Source organism: Diceros bicornis, chromosome 10 (assembly GCF_020826845.1).
Source record: "Diceros bicornis minor isolate mBicDic1 chromosome 10, mDicBic1.mat.cur, whole genome shotgun sequence".
Classification (NCBI taxonomy): domain Eukaryota; kingdom Metazoa; phylum Chordata; class Mammalia; order Perissodactyla; family Rhinocerotidae; genus Diceros; species Diceros bicornis.
Genome location: NC_080749.1, coordinates 1,868,381 through 1,885,201, shown reverse-complemented (window position 1 = coordinate 1,885,201; position 16,821 = coordinate 1,868,381). Strand labels below are relative to the sequence as shown.

Below are 16,821 nucleotides of genomic sequence, written 5' to 3'. Positions count from 1 at the left end.
TCCCAGTTGCTCGCTGTCTAGTCTTCTGGGGAAGCAGAGAATTCTTCTGGGGACTCGACACATCAGGTGTTAAGGATGTCATCTTTCTTTTTTAAACAAATGTTAGATCCTGTCTGCTTCTCAGGACAGGAGGAGCCGCCTCAAGGGAAGGCAGATCTTCTCCAGGAGCTGATGGTCATCCAGGGAGAGCAGAGTCAAGGACTGCAGAGTGCCAGCCCGCTCCCGCTCTCCGTCTCAGGGACACCCTGGTCCCCACACCCCCACCCCCCTCCCGGTGCCCCCAGCTGTTCCCATTGTATCCTTGGAGGCCCGCGCATGCGCAGGACTGGCTCTCAGAGCGGCAGAGGGGCCGGCGAGCTGGAGAGCCCCGGGGAGCGTGCACTGGAGGCGGGGCCCCTGGTGCGGAGGTAGCTGCCGCGGAGGTTTGTGTTGGTGGATTGGCGGTTTCTGGATCCTTCCTCCAGGATTTTCAGCGCTGGGGAGCTCTCCTTTCTGCAGTGTGGAGGAGCGCTGGGCAGGAAGCAGTGCTGAGGTAGGCGGTGGGCGGCGGGCTCCGCGTGGAGATCTCCGCCGCAGACGGCGGGAGCGCGGTGTCCGGGGCAGCGGATGGGGTCGGGGGACGGGGCTGCTGGCGGGCTGCCTCAGGCAGGGGGAGCCCAACCTCTGTCCCTTGGAGGAGCAGAGGAGGTCCGCCTGGCTGGCTGGTCCCTCTGCCTTGGCGGGGTCCCACCCTGGCGGGGCCTCCTGCCCACCCAGCGGAGGTGCAGGGGGTGGCAGGGAGTCGCCTGCCCTCTGCGCGCGCCCTTGAGTTCACGCTCCGGGACCCTGTCTAGGCCAGGTGTCAACATCCCCGGGTGAACACTTTCCTTCAGAAGATGGACTGTGGTCAGCGCTCCTCTGCCTGACTCCGCTCAGGCTATTCGGCTCCTCATTGGGTTCTTTAAACAAATAAACGTTCCTACTTTCTTGGGACCACTTTTATAGAAAAGCCTAATCCCATTAATGGTTTCTGATAATTGACTGTATTTGCAAGGCGAACTTTGAAGCCTGAGAATTGTTGTAAACTGCATTTAATGAAAGGAGCTTTAAACAGTCTTTGGTGCAAATTATGTAGCTTCCTAATAATAACTCACATTCTGTTAACATAGACTGATGACTGATCAGTTGATGATTGACATAATGTGTACGGAATTTTGGTTTCAGTGGAAAGGTTTTTCTTGGCAGTTGGTGTTAAAATTAAAATCGGAGAAGGAGGAGGTTTTTAGAAGTAGTATGTAGTGTGTGTTTTGTCTCCATACTCATTTAGAATTGTAAGAATTTAGATTTGGAAAGCTCATAGAACAAGAATTTTCAAATTTTGATTTGACTGAGAGGGTGAAAGGTTAAAAGGCCAAATACGGTAGGATTTCATTTATATGATATTCTAGAAAAGATAAACCATAGGGAAAGACAACAGATCGTTAGTTGCCATTAGTTTTAATATTTAATCATTTAGTTTATAGTTTAATCATTAGTTTTAATATTTCTGATTAAAAACTACATTTTATTGATAGCATGCTAATTATACTTTTGGATGATACCAGAATTTAACAACCTATTAAATTCTGCAGTAGGAACAAATGACATGTTGGTTATTGGTGTCTTTGAAGTGTAAGTATTGTTGGTAATGAATCTAAATAAGCATTTTTGGATTGCGAACTACTGATTTTTTTACTGGATCCTGTTGGACATGGCATATTACAAGTTTCAAAAGGCTCTTTAAATTATTGTAGCAGGCTGAAGCTATTAAATTGTAATGTAAGATCTTTATAGATGAAACAGGCAAAAATACAAAAAGCCCTTCATCATTTTATCTTTGTTAAAAAATGAAGTAAATCTTATCATATACATGAATGACTTTTGGCTAGACAGACCTGAACTTGACAAGATGGACTCATTAGTATGGTGAATTTGTTTTGGAATGTTAAAATGGGAGAGGACATATGTTTTACCTGAGGGTGACCCAAGTCAATATGGTAGGTTTCACTGTTTATACACAATTTCTGAGTTACAGTCTTGATTAAACAGCTTGTCATAGACGTACCAAGAAATTTGGGCCATTTTATGTATCAATATTTTAAGATATCCTATTTCCCTGATAGTTTCTAATTTCAGGGTGTCTGGGAAAAACAGTTTCTGAACATAGGTACTTTGGAATATAATTTTTGATTGTTGACTTACTGAAGCATAGAATTGTGGAGTTGGAAATAATTTTAGTTGTTGTAGAGCCTAAACTCTTCATTTTCCAGGAAATGGAAAGTGAGGTTTCTTGAGTTAAGTCGTCCATAGTCTGACTGCTACTTAGTGGCAGAGTTGGAACTATATGCTCAGATGCTTGTCTCCAGATTCCTAGTACAGTGCTCTCTGTGCTACATACTAGTAAGCAGACAAACCGGTGAGTTACCTTCCCAGATCATATATGTAGCCAGCAGGGTTCATTCTTTCCCATATGCATATTTCCTTTCTTTTTTAAATAACTACTAACCACAATTAATTCATTTCCATACCATGTTTAATGACTATACTTGTGTGTATCTCCTCCAGCACACGTGTGGAGGACTCCCTAGCATGGACACCTGCCTGTGAGTGGATTGCTGGACCAGAGGCTGATGTGCATCTGCAACTTGACGAGTTGCAGCCAAATCATCCTCTGAAGTTTTAACAATTTCCATTCCCACCAACAGTGTCTGAGTCATCCTTGCCCTGGGAATTGTCAGATTGGCATTGTCAGATTTTTAAAGTTTTGCCAATCTGATGAGTGAGAAATGATGTATTTGTTTTCCTCTTTGTACAACTGTTTGACAAATGCATAGAGCTGTGTCACTACCAAAATTGAGATACAGAACACTTCCAACACCCAGAACTCCCTTCAGCTGCTCTTTTGTAGTCAACTTTTTCCCCACCCTTAACCCCTGGTGACTAATGATCTTTCCCTATGGTTTGTCTTTTCTCGAATATCATATAAATGGAATCCTACAGTATTTGGCCTTTTGAGTCTGGATTCTTTCATTTAGCACAGTACATTTATTTGAGTGTTCATCCATGTTGTTGACTGTATCAGCAGTTCCTTATGTTTTATTGCTGAATGTAGTATCCATTGTGTGAATGTACCACAGTTTATCCATCCAGCAGTTGAAGGACATTTGAGTTATTTTCAGTTTTGTCTTTTTTAACTATGAATAAAGCTGCTATAAATCTTTGCAAACAAGTTTTTGTGTGAGCATTAGCCTTCTTCTCTTGGGTAAGCACCTAGAAGTGGAATTGCTGGGTCACATGGTATGTGTATGTTTATTTTAAAAACTGTTTGTGGTAGCAAAGTCATGGCCCACAAAGATGTCCTAATCCCTGGAACCTGGGAATATATTAGTTTACTTGGCAAAGGTGAATTAAATTTGCAGATGGAAATAAGGTTGCTAATCAACTGACTTTAAAATAGGGAGATTATCCTGGGTTATCCAGGTGGGCCCAGTGCATCACAAAGGCCCTTAAAAGGGAAAGAGAAGCAGTAGAGTAGAAAAAAGATGCAACAAGGGAAGCAGGGTCAGAGAGATGCAGAGTTCTTGGTCTTGAGGGTGGCAGAGGGGGGCCACAGCCTAAGGAATGTGGTGGTCTCTAGAAGCTTGAAAAGGCTAGGAAATGGATTAACCTTTAGAGTCCCCCCAAAAGAACCTAGCTCTGCCAACACCTTGATTTTAGCCCAAGGAGACCCATGTCAGACTACTAACCTACAGAACTGTAAAACAAAAAATCTAAGTTGATTTAAGCCATGAAGTTTGTGCTAATTTGTTACAGCAGCATAACAAACTCCACTTTAAAACTGTTTTCCAGGGGCTGGCCCCGTGGCTTAGCAGTTAAGTGCATCTGCTCCACCACTGGCGACCCAGGTTCGGATCCCGGGCACGCACTGATGCACCGCTTCTCCGGCCATGCTGAGGCTGCGTCCCACATACAGCAACTATAAAGATGTGCAACTATGACATACAACTATCTACTGGGGCTTTGGGGAAAAAAAAAGGAGGAGGATTGGCATGGATGTTAGCTCAAGGTTGATTTTCCTCACAAAAAGTAAATAAAACTGTTTTCCAAAGAGGCTGAACCACTTTGTGTTCCCACCAGTAGTGTAGGAGTGTTCCAGTTACTTTCCATCCTCATTAACACTTGGTATGTTCATCCTCTTTAATTCTAGTCATTCCAATAGGTACGTAGCAGTATCTCAATGTGGTTTTTATGTGCATTTTTCTCATGATTAATGACGTCAAGCATCTTTTCATGTGCTTATTTGCCATCTGTGTATCTTCTTTGGTGAAGTGTCCAAATCCGTGCCCATTTTAAACTTGGATTTTCTTATTGCCGAGCTTTGAGAGTTCTTTATAGTCCTGTCAGATATGTGATTTGCAAAGGTCTTCTCCCGGTCTGTGGCTTGCCTTCTCCATCCTCTCGCCAGTGTCTTTGGAAGGTCTGTGTAACATAACTTGAGAGGTTCCACATGACCTTATTTTCCTTCGTTGAGCAACAGAGTGAAGTTGGAGCACCTGAGTCCAATCAGACCTTGATCAGAGTTGGGGCTGGGTCTCACTTTTAGTAAACCCAGCCCTTTCACTTTCCCCCATTCCTGTTTGCTCTGGTACCCTCCCCCGCGCAGGGGTCTGGTTTAAGTCTGGTAGATCTCTGTCTCTTCAGGTTTGGGAGCCCACAGAAAATTCAGCTATGCCCTTCAGACATCTCAGCGCAGCTCTCCAGCCTCCTACCTTACGTCGCTTCACAATATGGCACATTCCCTGAAGGTCAGACTAGCAGTATGTTGGACTCAGCCCACTTCCACCACTTCTGGAGGTTTCACTTTGTTTTGTAGAAGCTCTTGGCCTAGCTCCCCAGATTCCTGTGTGGCACCAAAACTTAGCACAGGTGCTGTGAGAAAGAGCAGCTGTGTGTTTGAAACCCCTCAGGCTTCCTCTGCCACACAGTCCTGCAGAATCACTACAAGTTTGGCTAGTTTCCCTTTTCCCTAGCCGAGGCTCTGACTGAGCAAGCCAGATCCTCGACAACCACCCAGAATCAGAAAACGCCTCCAGGGGAAAGAAAGATAAAAATCCTTGCTCACATAAAAGACTTTTTCTTCTTTCTGGAATTTTAGTTGGTTGATTCTGAAGTTCTCTGATGCTCTAAAAATATTTTTATAATTTATCTGGCTTTGTCCAGTTTTGCAGCAAGAGTGCTTTCCAGTCCTAGTCTCCTCTAAAACAGAAGTTCCCTTGTCATTAGTTTTTAACTCCATCTGTTATACATTGTCAGTATTATTATTGTTTCATAAAGTCATGCTTTCAATGATTTATTCAGATGTTTACCCTTTTTTATCCTCACGATCCAAATTACCTCAGCATTTTTTCTTCTATCAGTTTCTTTCTTCTTAAAGTACATTCTTTTTTACTTTTTAAGATTTTTCCTTGAGGAAGATTAGCCCTGGTCTAACATCTGTGCCAATCTTCCTCTATTTTGTATGTGGGTCACCACCATGGCATGGCTGATGAGTGGTGTAGATCCACACCTGGGATCCAAACCCATGAACCCAGGCCTTGGAAGCGGAGTGTGCTGAACTTAAACCACTACACCAGGTGGCTGGCCCCCTTAAAGTACATTCTTTAGAAGTTCCTTAATGAGCATTTGTTCGTGGTAATACTCTTAGTAAATGTTTGCATAAAAATATCTTTAAGTCACCCTAGTTCTTGAGATATGGTTTGATTGGATATACACTGAATGTTATTTTCTCTCTGTACCTTGAAGATTTAATCCAACTCTCTCTTGCCTTCCATTGTTAAGAAATGTATCATAGGTCTAAATGTAAGTCTCCGTAAGTGTTCTGTTCCTCTGTGGGGCTTTGAATATCTTCTTTTGTATTTAGTGTTCTTTGCTTTCCCTGGATGGATCTGGCTCTAGATTTTTATTTTTTAATTGTGCTTGAGATGTATTCAGCTGCCTGAATCTAGAGTAGAAGTCTTTTATCAAGTCTGTGACTTTCTGTTATTATGTCTGACTATTCCTTTAAATCATATATATATTTGTATTATTTAATTCAAATATATATATATAAACATACACATTCATTATATATTCATTAAATATATATTTATATTATTTAATTCAATATATTATATTATTCAATATCGTGATTTGTATTATTCAAAAAATATACATATATTATTTGTATATATAGTTTCCTCTACTTGACCAAACTCAAGCCAGGCTCCTTTGAGCCCTATTCCTGTCTAGGCCTTGATCTTGGCCTATAATAACTACAGCCTCTCAGCACAAATGATTTCACCCCCCCACACACACACATTATAAGACTTAAACACTGACATAGTTTCTTCCAGCTCAAATCCACATCCCCAGGATGACCCCTGCCCCCTTAAAATGCCTGCCTGAGAAAGCTCAAGGCAGCCAAAAGAATTGACTGTTCTGGCCAACACTCGATCCTTGGCCCCAGACATCCCTTTCTTAGAGCATTTACCCAAAAGTGCTTACAACTGTGAATCTTTCCTCTGTCCTTTTGAGTTGTATGTGTGTCTCCTATAACTCAGGAGTGCATTTCTCAAGGTCCTGAGAGCCATTCCTTGAGATGAGCACAGGCTGTCTGTCTCCCAGACTCTGTGAGAGGAGAGAAGTGAAACTTGGATCATTTCCAACTAACAGACATAACTGGCCAGATCACACTGCACTGACCAACACTCTGTAACTTTTCCCTCCCTGACTCTACTGAGCCCCTGCTCACCCCTCTGCCTGCTCCCTCCTTCTCCCTTCCAAATGCCCAGTCATCTCTGTACAAATCAAATTGAGTTCAGTTCACCCTGTTCCCTCTTCCCTATTGCAGTGGTATATGCCTGATTAAAATCTGTTCTGACCACTTTAACTAGAGTCTGGCTTTGTGTATACTCTACATTTAACACACTTACAGATAATCTCAGGCATATGCATAGATATTCATATACTGACTTAACCATGGGCCCTCCAGGACCAGTTGAACTGACCCCATCTTATCAACAGAGTAGTTAAGAGTTTTCTTTCAGGAACTGAGACCCCTCGTCCAGTTCAGACTAGTTGAGACCACCAACTCATCAACTGGGAGTTCACAAATGCTTTATATGTGACCTTTTTGACATCAAGGAGCTAAAAACTCCAATCTCCGATCATGGTAACACTGCCAATTTGTGAACACACATCCGATGAAGAGCCATGAAGCTTGACTTTGCTTGCGCAGATCATCAATTACCTCACTTCTGCTTACTTCCAATGATGTACTTCCACACTTCAGACCACCCTTCCCTTTATCCCATAAATTGTGCCCCAAGACCTGGATCAGGGAGACAGATCTGAGACAGACACATGCCCCCTGTCTTCTTGCAGATAAATCTCACAAAATAAAGCTACACTTCATTTCCCAAAAGCTGATGCCAGAATAATTGGCTCTTTTAATGTGCATTGGGCAAGAGAACCCCAATATTGTGCAGTAACATCAATACATATATATGCACTTACTGGTTGTTTTATCTTTTTTATTTTCTTTGCTGAGGAGGATTCACCCTGAGCTAACATCTGAGCCAGCCTTCCTCTATTTGGTATGTGGGTTGCCACCACAGCCTGGCCACTGATGAGTGGTGTAGGTCCACGTGCAGGAACTGCACCTGGACCACAGAAGTGGAGTTCTCTGAACTTAACCACTAGGCCATGGGACCGGCCCATCTCTAAATGTTTTGAAGATGTTACTAGATATGCAATTGAAGTTTCACTATTATCTCTGGATTTCCCTGCTGCTCCTTTAGTCCCTCACTTCAGTGTATGTGTTTCTTGCTCCATCCTTCATGCTAGAGGAATTCCTCAAATATCAAGTGGTCCTTTGCTACCTGTTCATATTTCTGTGATGGGAAGAAACAGCAGAGTAGGATCTCTGTGGGCCTGATGGGGCCTGTGAATGTCTGGACTCAATGTTTCTTCAGGGGTGTTGAGTGTTGAACTAGTAAAAGGCAAACAATGGTGCCCACAATGATCTCTAACAACATACTTATTCCACACATTCCCACAATGACAGGCATCCTCTGAACACGTGGAAATGCTGACAGTGCACACCCACACCCACATACAATTTGCAAATGACCACCTGCATTCAGACTGTAAACTACACACTGATACTCAGAACATACACACAAACTCACACACACATACAGACCACTCACTGTCTCAGAACCCACAGTGACTTGAACTCTCTAAACACACACATGTCAACAAAACACACCTTCACATAGATGCCATAATAGCCGTGCACCCTGTGACCATACAGAATTGCTGAACACACACACATCCACACAACAAGGAACGTGGTCATGCACGTGTGGGCTTGATCAGGAGATTTTTCACACCTCAGCATGAACATGCACACCCTAGGGCGAGAGGGAGAGGCAGAGGGCACAGGGACAAAATGTGGGGAGCAGTCAGGAGGCACTTGCAGGGCCGGCTCCATGGCTTAGCGGTTAAGTGCGCGTGCTCCTCTGCTGGCGGCCTGGGTTCACATACCCGGCGCACAACAACGCACTGCTTCTCCGGCCATGCTGAGGCCAAGTCCCACATACAGTAACTAAAAGGATGTGCAGCTATGACATACAACTATCTACTGAGGCTTTGGGGGAAAAATAAATAAATAAAATTAAAAAAAAAAAAGAAGGCACTTGCATAAAGTAAATATGATACCTGCAAGGCTGGTTGCTAAGTGACATATGACTCAAGGATATGAGGAGCCAAGAGGGTCTGAAATGGTACAAAGGAGATGACTGTAGATAGTTGTGTGTCATAGTTGCACATCTTTCTAGTTGCTGTATGTGGGACGAGGCCTCAGCATGGCCGGAGAAGTGGTGTGTCGGTGCGTGCCCAGGATCCGAACCTGGGCCGCCAGTGGCAGAAGGCGCACACTTAACCACTAAGCCAAGGGGCTGGCCCCAACCAGGAGCTTTCAAAGGGTTGCAATGCAGCATTTTGAACCTCATCCCTTGGGAACACCCTGTAAGACAAAGGCCAGATGAATCGCTTGGCACTTGTGAGCTATCCTCTCCTTTCTGATGGCTGCGAGTGTCACCCAGACACACAGGCTGCACTCTGCCAGGGAGACCTTCTCAGGACAGCCAGAAGCTGAGGATGAGTCTTGGTTCCCAGCATCCCAGGCCCTTCCTGACATGGGACAGCCATGCAACAAAGAACAGAAAAATGCAGATCTACAAGTAGATACCTTATTTGAGAACATAGACGTAAAAGCACTTTTGAAATAGTATTTTGGAATCTATTGGAATATTACACAAAAGGATTATCCACTTTAAGTATGTTTTACCCTGACTGTGAGGGCAAAACCTGAATCATCCCATGACATTGATAACTCCCTGCTGACTTTAAAGTACAAATAAATAAAGTACATAGTAAAGGAAAAGAAGGAGAGAACAACATGAAAAAGGAAGATCTCCCTTCTCTCCTCACCTGAAAACCAACCTGTCACTTCAGAAAGAAACTGCTGTCTATATTTTCTATGTCACGCAGCGGAGTTTAATGAAAGAAAAGTATTGGTATATTTTAAAGTTTCAAGAGCTCAAAGCAAGGAAACATTAGGGACGCTGCCAAGAGACCTCACTGAGGTGGCTGCTCCATTTCATCTGCTGTCAGGACGTCCTTCTTGGCCCCTCACTTTCTCTGCCTCGCTAGCAAGTGTGTCTGCCATCAGTGCTATCACCAGTCTCTCTCCTGTGCTCCTCACTGCCCTTTCCTCCTTCCTGATACCTTCCTCAGTCACCAGAAATTGTTGGCAGTGGAGCTGTGGAATGCCCAGAGCAGCTCCTGGAATCATCCCTACCAAATCTGAAGACCGGCAGGAGTGGGCATGGGACCTGGAGTGCAGACCACCTGCGAGCACACCTGGCAGGGATTCACCTGTGCGACTAAGTGCAAGTTTTTCCAACGCTTTGGCAAGATTGAAAGGACTTACCAGTTGTCCTGCACTGCTGCAGGCCTGGAGTCCTTGCAGTCTCTCGGGCCAGCAGACCTGGTGGCGCTGGTCCAAAGTGTCCTCCCAGAGGCCCGTCATGGCCAGGATGGGATGGGATTCTAGTAACCGGCCTCTTGAATATGTCACTGGACAGCCTCAAAGGGATGGAGATGCTTAAACCAGGCTTTGGTTTGGACTGGTTCCCACAGTCACGCTGCTTCCTCTGTGAAGATGTGACCATCATCCTTCTTATCATCCTTCTTTTCCTCTTACCCTACAAAAATAAATCATGAAAGTGGGTCAAATGATAAAGGAAGCCTGCCTTTTTAGGACAATTATCCTGGCTGTTTTGTACTTCCACCCTCCCTCTATCCTCTGGGGATAGATCTGACCTGTGTCCCGGGATGTCATCAGGCAGATTTGCATCAAGAACAGAACGCTCAAGGTCAAAGCTCAAGGCTACTCCAGATCATTTCTCTCCCTCCATCCTGTCAACACCCCCTCCTTGTTTGAGTGTTATTCTATTCTCTTCTTGTCCTTGTCACTCTCAACCGCACAAGTCCTGGCACTCCCCCTCAAGACAATCGGTCCCCAGTCCTTTACTAAATCCCAAATCCTACCATTTCTGTGTTTTCTGACTACTCATTTGCTTAATCCATTGACCACTCGGTGTTCATAGAAGTTAAATCAATAGTGACCTTATCAACCACCCCCTGTTAGCGACTTACTCCCGTATCCCAGATGTTCACATAATCCAAATGGTGATGTTCAAAAGTAAATAATTCAGAAAACATACTCACCCACCACAATTTCCTGATCTCTAATATTTTTATTCAAACACTCATGCAGTAGATACCTGTCCCTCAAGATCAGAAATAATGCCAGATCACCAATCCTCACCTTAATTTCCTCCTACACCTATCAATCCTGGATTCCATGGACTATGATCTCAATAATTTCCTTGGAATAATAAAATATTCCTTACCACTCATTTATGTTGTAAACCTCCAAACCCAGAAGATCCCGATTATCTGCCATGCCATAGCTACTGCTGATCTTACAACAAGCTGAAGAAAAAGCACAAAACATGATCTTTTGGTACCACTGTAAATACAAAACCATCTGCATCAACTGGGAAGCACCCATAATGCCTGGAAATTTTGTTCTCTTTTTTTGTGTTGGCTCAATAGCAAAAAGACAAATCAATTTAAAAAATGGGCAAGGGAACAGAATAGACTTTTTCCAATGAAGACATACAAGTGGCCAACAGGTGTATGAAAAGGTGTTTGGTATCACTAATGATCAGGGAATGCAAATCAAAACCACAATGAGCTATCACTTCACACCTGTTAAGATGGCGATTATCAAAATAACTAAAGATGACAAATGTTGGTGAGGATGTGGAGAAAAGGAACCCTTGTGGGAATGTAAACTAGTACAGCCATTATGGAAAACAGTATGGAGGTTCCTCCAAAAATTAAAACTAGCATGTGATCCAGCAATCCCACTTCTCGTATATACCCACAGGAATTGAAATCAGGGTCTCGAAGAGATACCTGCACTCTAATGTTCATTGCAGCTAATTCACAATAGCCAAGATACGGAAGTAACCGTATCTAAATGTCACTGATGGATGCAAGGATAAAGAAATGGAATATTAGTCAACCTTGAAAAAAGAAGGAATTCCTGCCATTTTTGACAACATGGATGGACCTAGAAGACATTATGCTAAGTGAAGTAAGGCAGACAGAGAAAGGCAAATACTCATTTATATGTGGAATCTTAAATAGTCAAACTCATACAAGCAGAGGTTAGAATGGTGGTTGCCAGGGGCTGGGGGATGGAGAAATGGGGAGCTGATGGTCAAAGGATACAAAGTTTCAGTTATCAAGATAAATAAGTTCTGGAGATCTAGGATATGGCATAGTGCCTACAGCTAACAAGACTGTATTGCACACATCACATTTGCTAATAGAGTAGATATTATGTCAAGAGTTCTTACCACAGAATAATAGTAATAAAGGAGGTGAGAGAAAACTTTGGGAGGTGATGGATATGTTTGTGGCCTTGATGGTGGTGACAGTCTCAAGGGTGTATACTTATGTCCAAATTCATCAAGCTGTATATGGAAAAGTATGACATCATCGTTGATTCCTCTGCACCTTGAAATACGCCATGTCCTCATCACAAGAGAAAAAAAATTGTAACTGTGTATGGGGACGGATGTTAACTGGACTCACTATGGTGATCATTTCAACATATATACAAACATTGAATCATCATGTTGTACCCCTGAAACTAATATAATGTTGTATGTCAACTTTACCTCAATTAAAAAAACACAACAGACAAAACCATTTGGATATTGTAAATAAGTTCAGTGAATCCCTGAAAATGCCCCATTCCCATATGAGAGTTACAGGAAGCAGAGAGGATGAGGTAAGACGGAAGAAAGTTGTACAAAACAGTACTCAAATTAAAATCATTTAAGTTGCTATCAGCTCCTTGTGGCAGAGTTCTGTGAGCACTGATCTTCTTTCACATTTTTCCTGGAAAAGCATACTTTCAGATCCAACCCATGATAGTTTCATCATTGGCTCTAATAAGAAAATTTCAACTTAATAAATAAAACCAAAAACATCCCTTATGTATGAATAAAGTTAGTGAACTTTACAGAGAAAAGAGCCTATTTGCACAATCTCAATAAAGGAAACAGAAGAACTGAATGATGATCGAGTCTCATTCAAGCTTATCTTTGAAAGCCAGTAAGACCAGGTTATCTTCTCAAGGATGTGTGTAGAGCTATGAGCCTTGGAAGATAGAAATAGTGGCCTCCTCTGGAGCAAAGGGCAGGCTTGCTTACTGCCCAGTATAATAAAAATAACACCTCCCCCCCGGGGCAAAGGTCAGCAGACTTCCTGCCCGTTATAAAAGATTTGAGTTCCTTCAGCTCTGAGTTCTTGCAACCCTCTGCATGTCACCAGTCCCACTGTGTATCACCCTGTAGGAAGTGAGACTTAGTGAACTGGTGCAAATGCTGATACTCTGGCCACTGCCATTGCTGTGTCATTAAGTCCTTTGTCTCTGACCCATGGGTCTCATGTCTTTTGCCAGCATCTATAAGACCATGGTAGGCTAACTTATTGGTTTGCAGGTAAGGGAAAATATCAGGCCTTTACAGTTCCTGACAAGCCCTTAAAGTAACTGGTAGTCTTGGGAACAGAGAGCTATCCAGAACTTATGCATGGGTGGTCTTCATAGAAGACTTCATAAGTCTCTGAAACTTCAGTAAGTCTCTCTGACCTCTTTTACTTCGATCCCAAGTAGAAGGAAAGGCACCAAGCTATTATAGACCTAGGGCTTGTGCAAGCCACCTGGAGACCTAGTGACCAGAAACTTCCCATGGGGAGCAGAGACAGATGGGCATATTTCCAAAATGGACCCATGTGCCTGTCATCCACCAGATAGTACATTATCTTAATTTATGATGATTTGATTCATTAAAATCTTGTGATGGGCCAAAGATACACTTCTAAGAGGAGTGAGGCACATGGCAGTTGTAAGCAGATTAACACATTTGGTGAATATCCAACTCTGAACTAAACTTAGTGTTCTAATCAATTAAAAGGTACAACAAATTTAATTAGGTCAATTAAATGATATTTAATGGTATACCTGATTATTACTCTGCAATAATGAACAAGCAGCTAATATAAATAACTATAATTGGTCTTTAAAATATGATAGTCAAGACTGTTTGAGATAAGCTGGAGAGAAGGAAGGGAAGAAATAGATAAAAGATAGCTGCTCTGAAGCCACTCTCAAGACCCCTGGATATACATGTAACCCAGGAGATCGAGGCAGATAGCTATGTGCCTAGATCCTCCTGCACTGTGGTTCTCAGGGATGTCACGGGGCTGAAGCAGCTTCCTGAATCGTGTTTACACGTCCATGTGTACAATACCCCTGACCATGAGGGTGAACCACCATTCAATCCTCCCTTACACCCCTCTAATTAACAATTAGATTTCAGAATCATTGTATCATTACATGATAATTTATTCTTCAAACCTGTAGGATGCCGAGCTAAAAGAAACTCAAATTTCAATGGCTTATTTTCTTTGAAGGACCAAAATGTTCTTTCACACTTGGAACCCAGATTAGAGGATAAATCCATCAAATCAATGGAAACAACTTAAAAATGGACAGAGGGATATTTCATTCATATGTACACAGTTTGCACTGTGGCAAAAATAGAGTTATATGTTTAAAAATTAGAATTTTTTGAAATTTGTAGATATTAAAGACTTTGTTCTGCTTATACTCCCTTTGGTTTACCAAATCACACTCACTCTTTAACAGGCATTTCTAGCATTGAGTGCTAATAACAGCAGCTTTTTTAAATTCTTAAATTTCCCAGGTCAAAGACCAAGGGCAGAGGTCATCGAGAGGTCAAGTCTAATCTACCTGTGGATGTGGCAGCCTTAACTATGGATGTTCAAGCCAGACATTGCCAACAGAGCCACATCTCATCATCCACAGGTGAGTTTTTACTAGTAATCACAGATACTTGAGGATATAAAAGGAAATTCTTTATTAAGAACCAAAGGTATAGATTCCTATCTTGGGTTCATTACTTTGAATTTTTGACCCAAATCATATATATCGATTAGACCATGTTCAATTCTATGATCTTTAGAAGATGCAGCCTACAGCTGAAGAGAAACAGATACGACACCAATATCTTATCCTCTCTGAAGCCCAACTGAGAGCCCCTGGAGTCAGAAGCTTTCAAGACAAGAAAAAGTCATCCTTCTGAACAGAGAGAGTAGAGGCTATTCCAACATTCAACTTTAAATTGTTAACATGACTTGTTAGAATGTGATGGAGCAAGCATAATACCTTCTAAGTTTCAAGATTTTTCTCCAGAATACAGAGATGGATGACCTTGAAGTCCAGTTTCCTCATAAATATCTTTATTCAGTGATAAAATTAATGTCCCTATAAAATAATTCCCATAAAAATATATCATAGTCTCTCACTAAAGGGAAACAAAGCAAATTGAGCAGTTGAATAGCAGTGTAATAAATTCCATACAAGGATCTCACTGCAGCATTATGTATAATAGTGAAACTGGATGTAATCCCAATTCTATCGAAGAAGAAATAAGCAGATCATGGTATTCCTGTTCTTTGGAGTACCTCTAAAACATCTAAAAAGCTAAGTTAGAGTGACGTGCACGGATAAGGAGAGACGTCTATGATATATGGTTTGAGAAACAGCAAATTGCAAAACGATGTAGTTATGTAATTTATGTTAAAAAAAACTTTGCATATTTATAAATTCATAGGCAATGTCCAGAAGACTAAGCAGCAACCTCTTAGCAATAGTTCCTTCTGACTAGAGGAGTGAGTTTTCAGGGAAGGGGTTGGAAGGGGAAGGTTTCACTTTACTCTACATAGATCTGTGTAATTTGACTTTTTTTACAGTATGTATTTCTTTCATAATTAGAAAAATGAGTGATGTGACCGTTTGGTGCAGGGCAACAATATTATGTTCACCAGTCTCTGTACTGTATGTTACTGCACAGCACGGACTGTAGGAGAAAGCCCAGAGGAGCAATGAAGACAAAGAAGACATGACACCTGCAAAAATCAGTGGAGTATTTCTACATAACAAACCTTCCAGGTGAATGACGGTCAGTATCTTCCACTGCTCCAGCTCTCGCAATGAACCTAGAACCTGCCCAGGGTAAGCCTGAAGACCACGCCCCGCTAGTCCACTCCCTGCCCAGGGCCTGTTTGTGCAGGGTGACTTCCATCAAGCAGACAATGGACTCAGGATGGGGCCTGTGCCGTTGGAGAGGCTGGCAGAGAGGCGCAAAGTGGAACACCAGCCAAGTGCACACATCTGAGAGGCAGAGTTCCAGGAGGAGACTCAAAATGTACCAAGAAACTGTGTGAAGTGAAGGAAGCTACTCGACCTCTCTGAACCTCAGTGTCCTCCCCTGTAAAATGGATGTCACAGGCCTACTTCACAGAGCTGTTGGGAAAGATACATAAAAGTGCCTGTGACAGCCAGTGTCCACATTATTAACAAAGTCGTATCCGACTTCAGAATAATCAATGAAAAGAATAATCTTGATGAGACCAAAGATGAGATGCCCAGCTTCGTAAGCAGCCCCAGCAGCATGAGAATGAGAGGACCTCTGAGTAAGCAGGGTTCTTCACAGTGCCACTGGAGAGGACGAACACGGGCTACAACAGTATAAGTGGGTGTTGTGTAGTGACTTGTTTAGAGATCGTGGATCCCTAAAGACACTGTCAAATACAGTTACACACAGTGGCTCCTAGGAAACAACTACAAAGCAATCAATGCAACAGTTAGGAATGGGAAGGGGGTGAGCAGAGGAGGGTCAGAGGCACAAAATATCATGGAAGACACTGAACCACGACAAGCGCCCAGCTCTCAACAGCTGCTGTGGTTGCACCAGGAGCTCAAACGTCTGAGACAGCCATTGTGGGGACTGCTGGGAGCACAGTGGTCACTGCAGCCACACCCCAACAGCAGTGCATCAGAGCACACAGACCCCGAGACTTTCCTCTCCATTAATCCTTGTTTCAAGATGATGAATAGCCTCATGTTACAATGTCTCCTTCCAACACTTGTGGACAAGCGTCATCAGAACACCCTGAAGAAGGCACAGGCCAGAGTAGGGTGGAACCCTGGGGGCTGGGGGAGCGGCCCTGCACCTGACTACACGGACT

At 42.8% G+C, this 16,821-nt stretch overlaps 1 long non-coding RNA gene across 1 annotated transcript; it reads left to right on the top strand.

Moving 5' to 3' along the window:
- Positions 1-398: 398 nt before the first annotated feature.
- Positions 399-15,839, top strand: LOC131410584 (uncharacterized). Its single transcript, XR_009221339.1, has 3 exons — positions 399-532; positions 14,475-14,596; positions 15,645-15,839. It is a non-coding gene; the product is annotated as an uncharacterized LOC131410584 (long non-coding RNA).
- Positions 15,840-16,821: the final 982 nt, after the last annotated feature.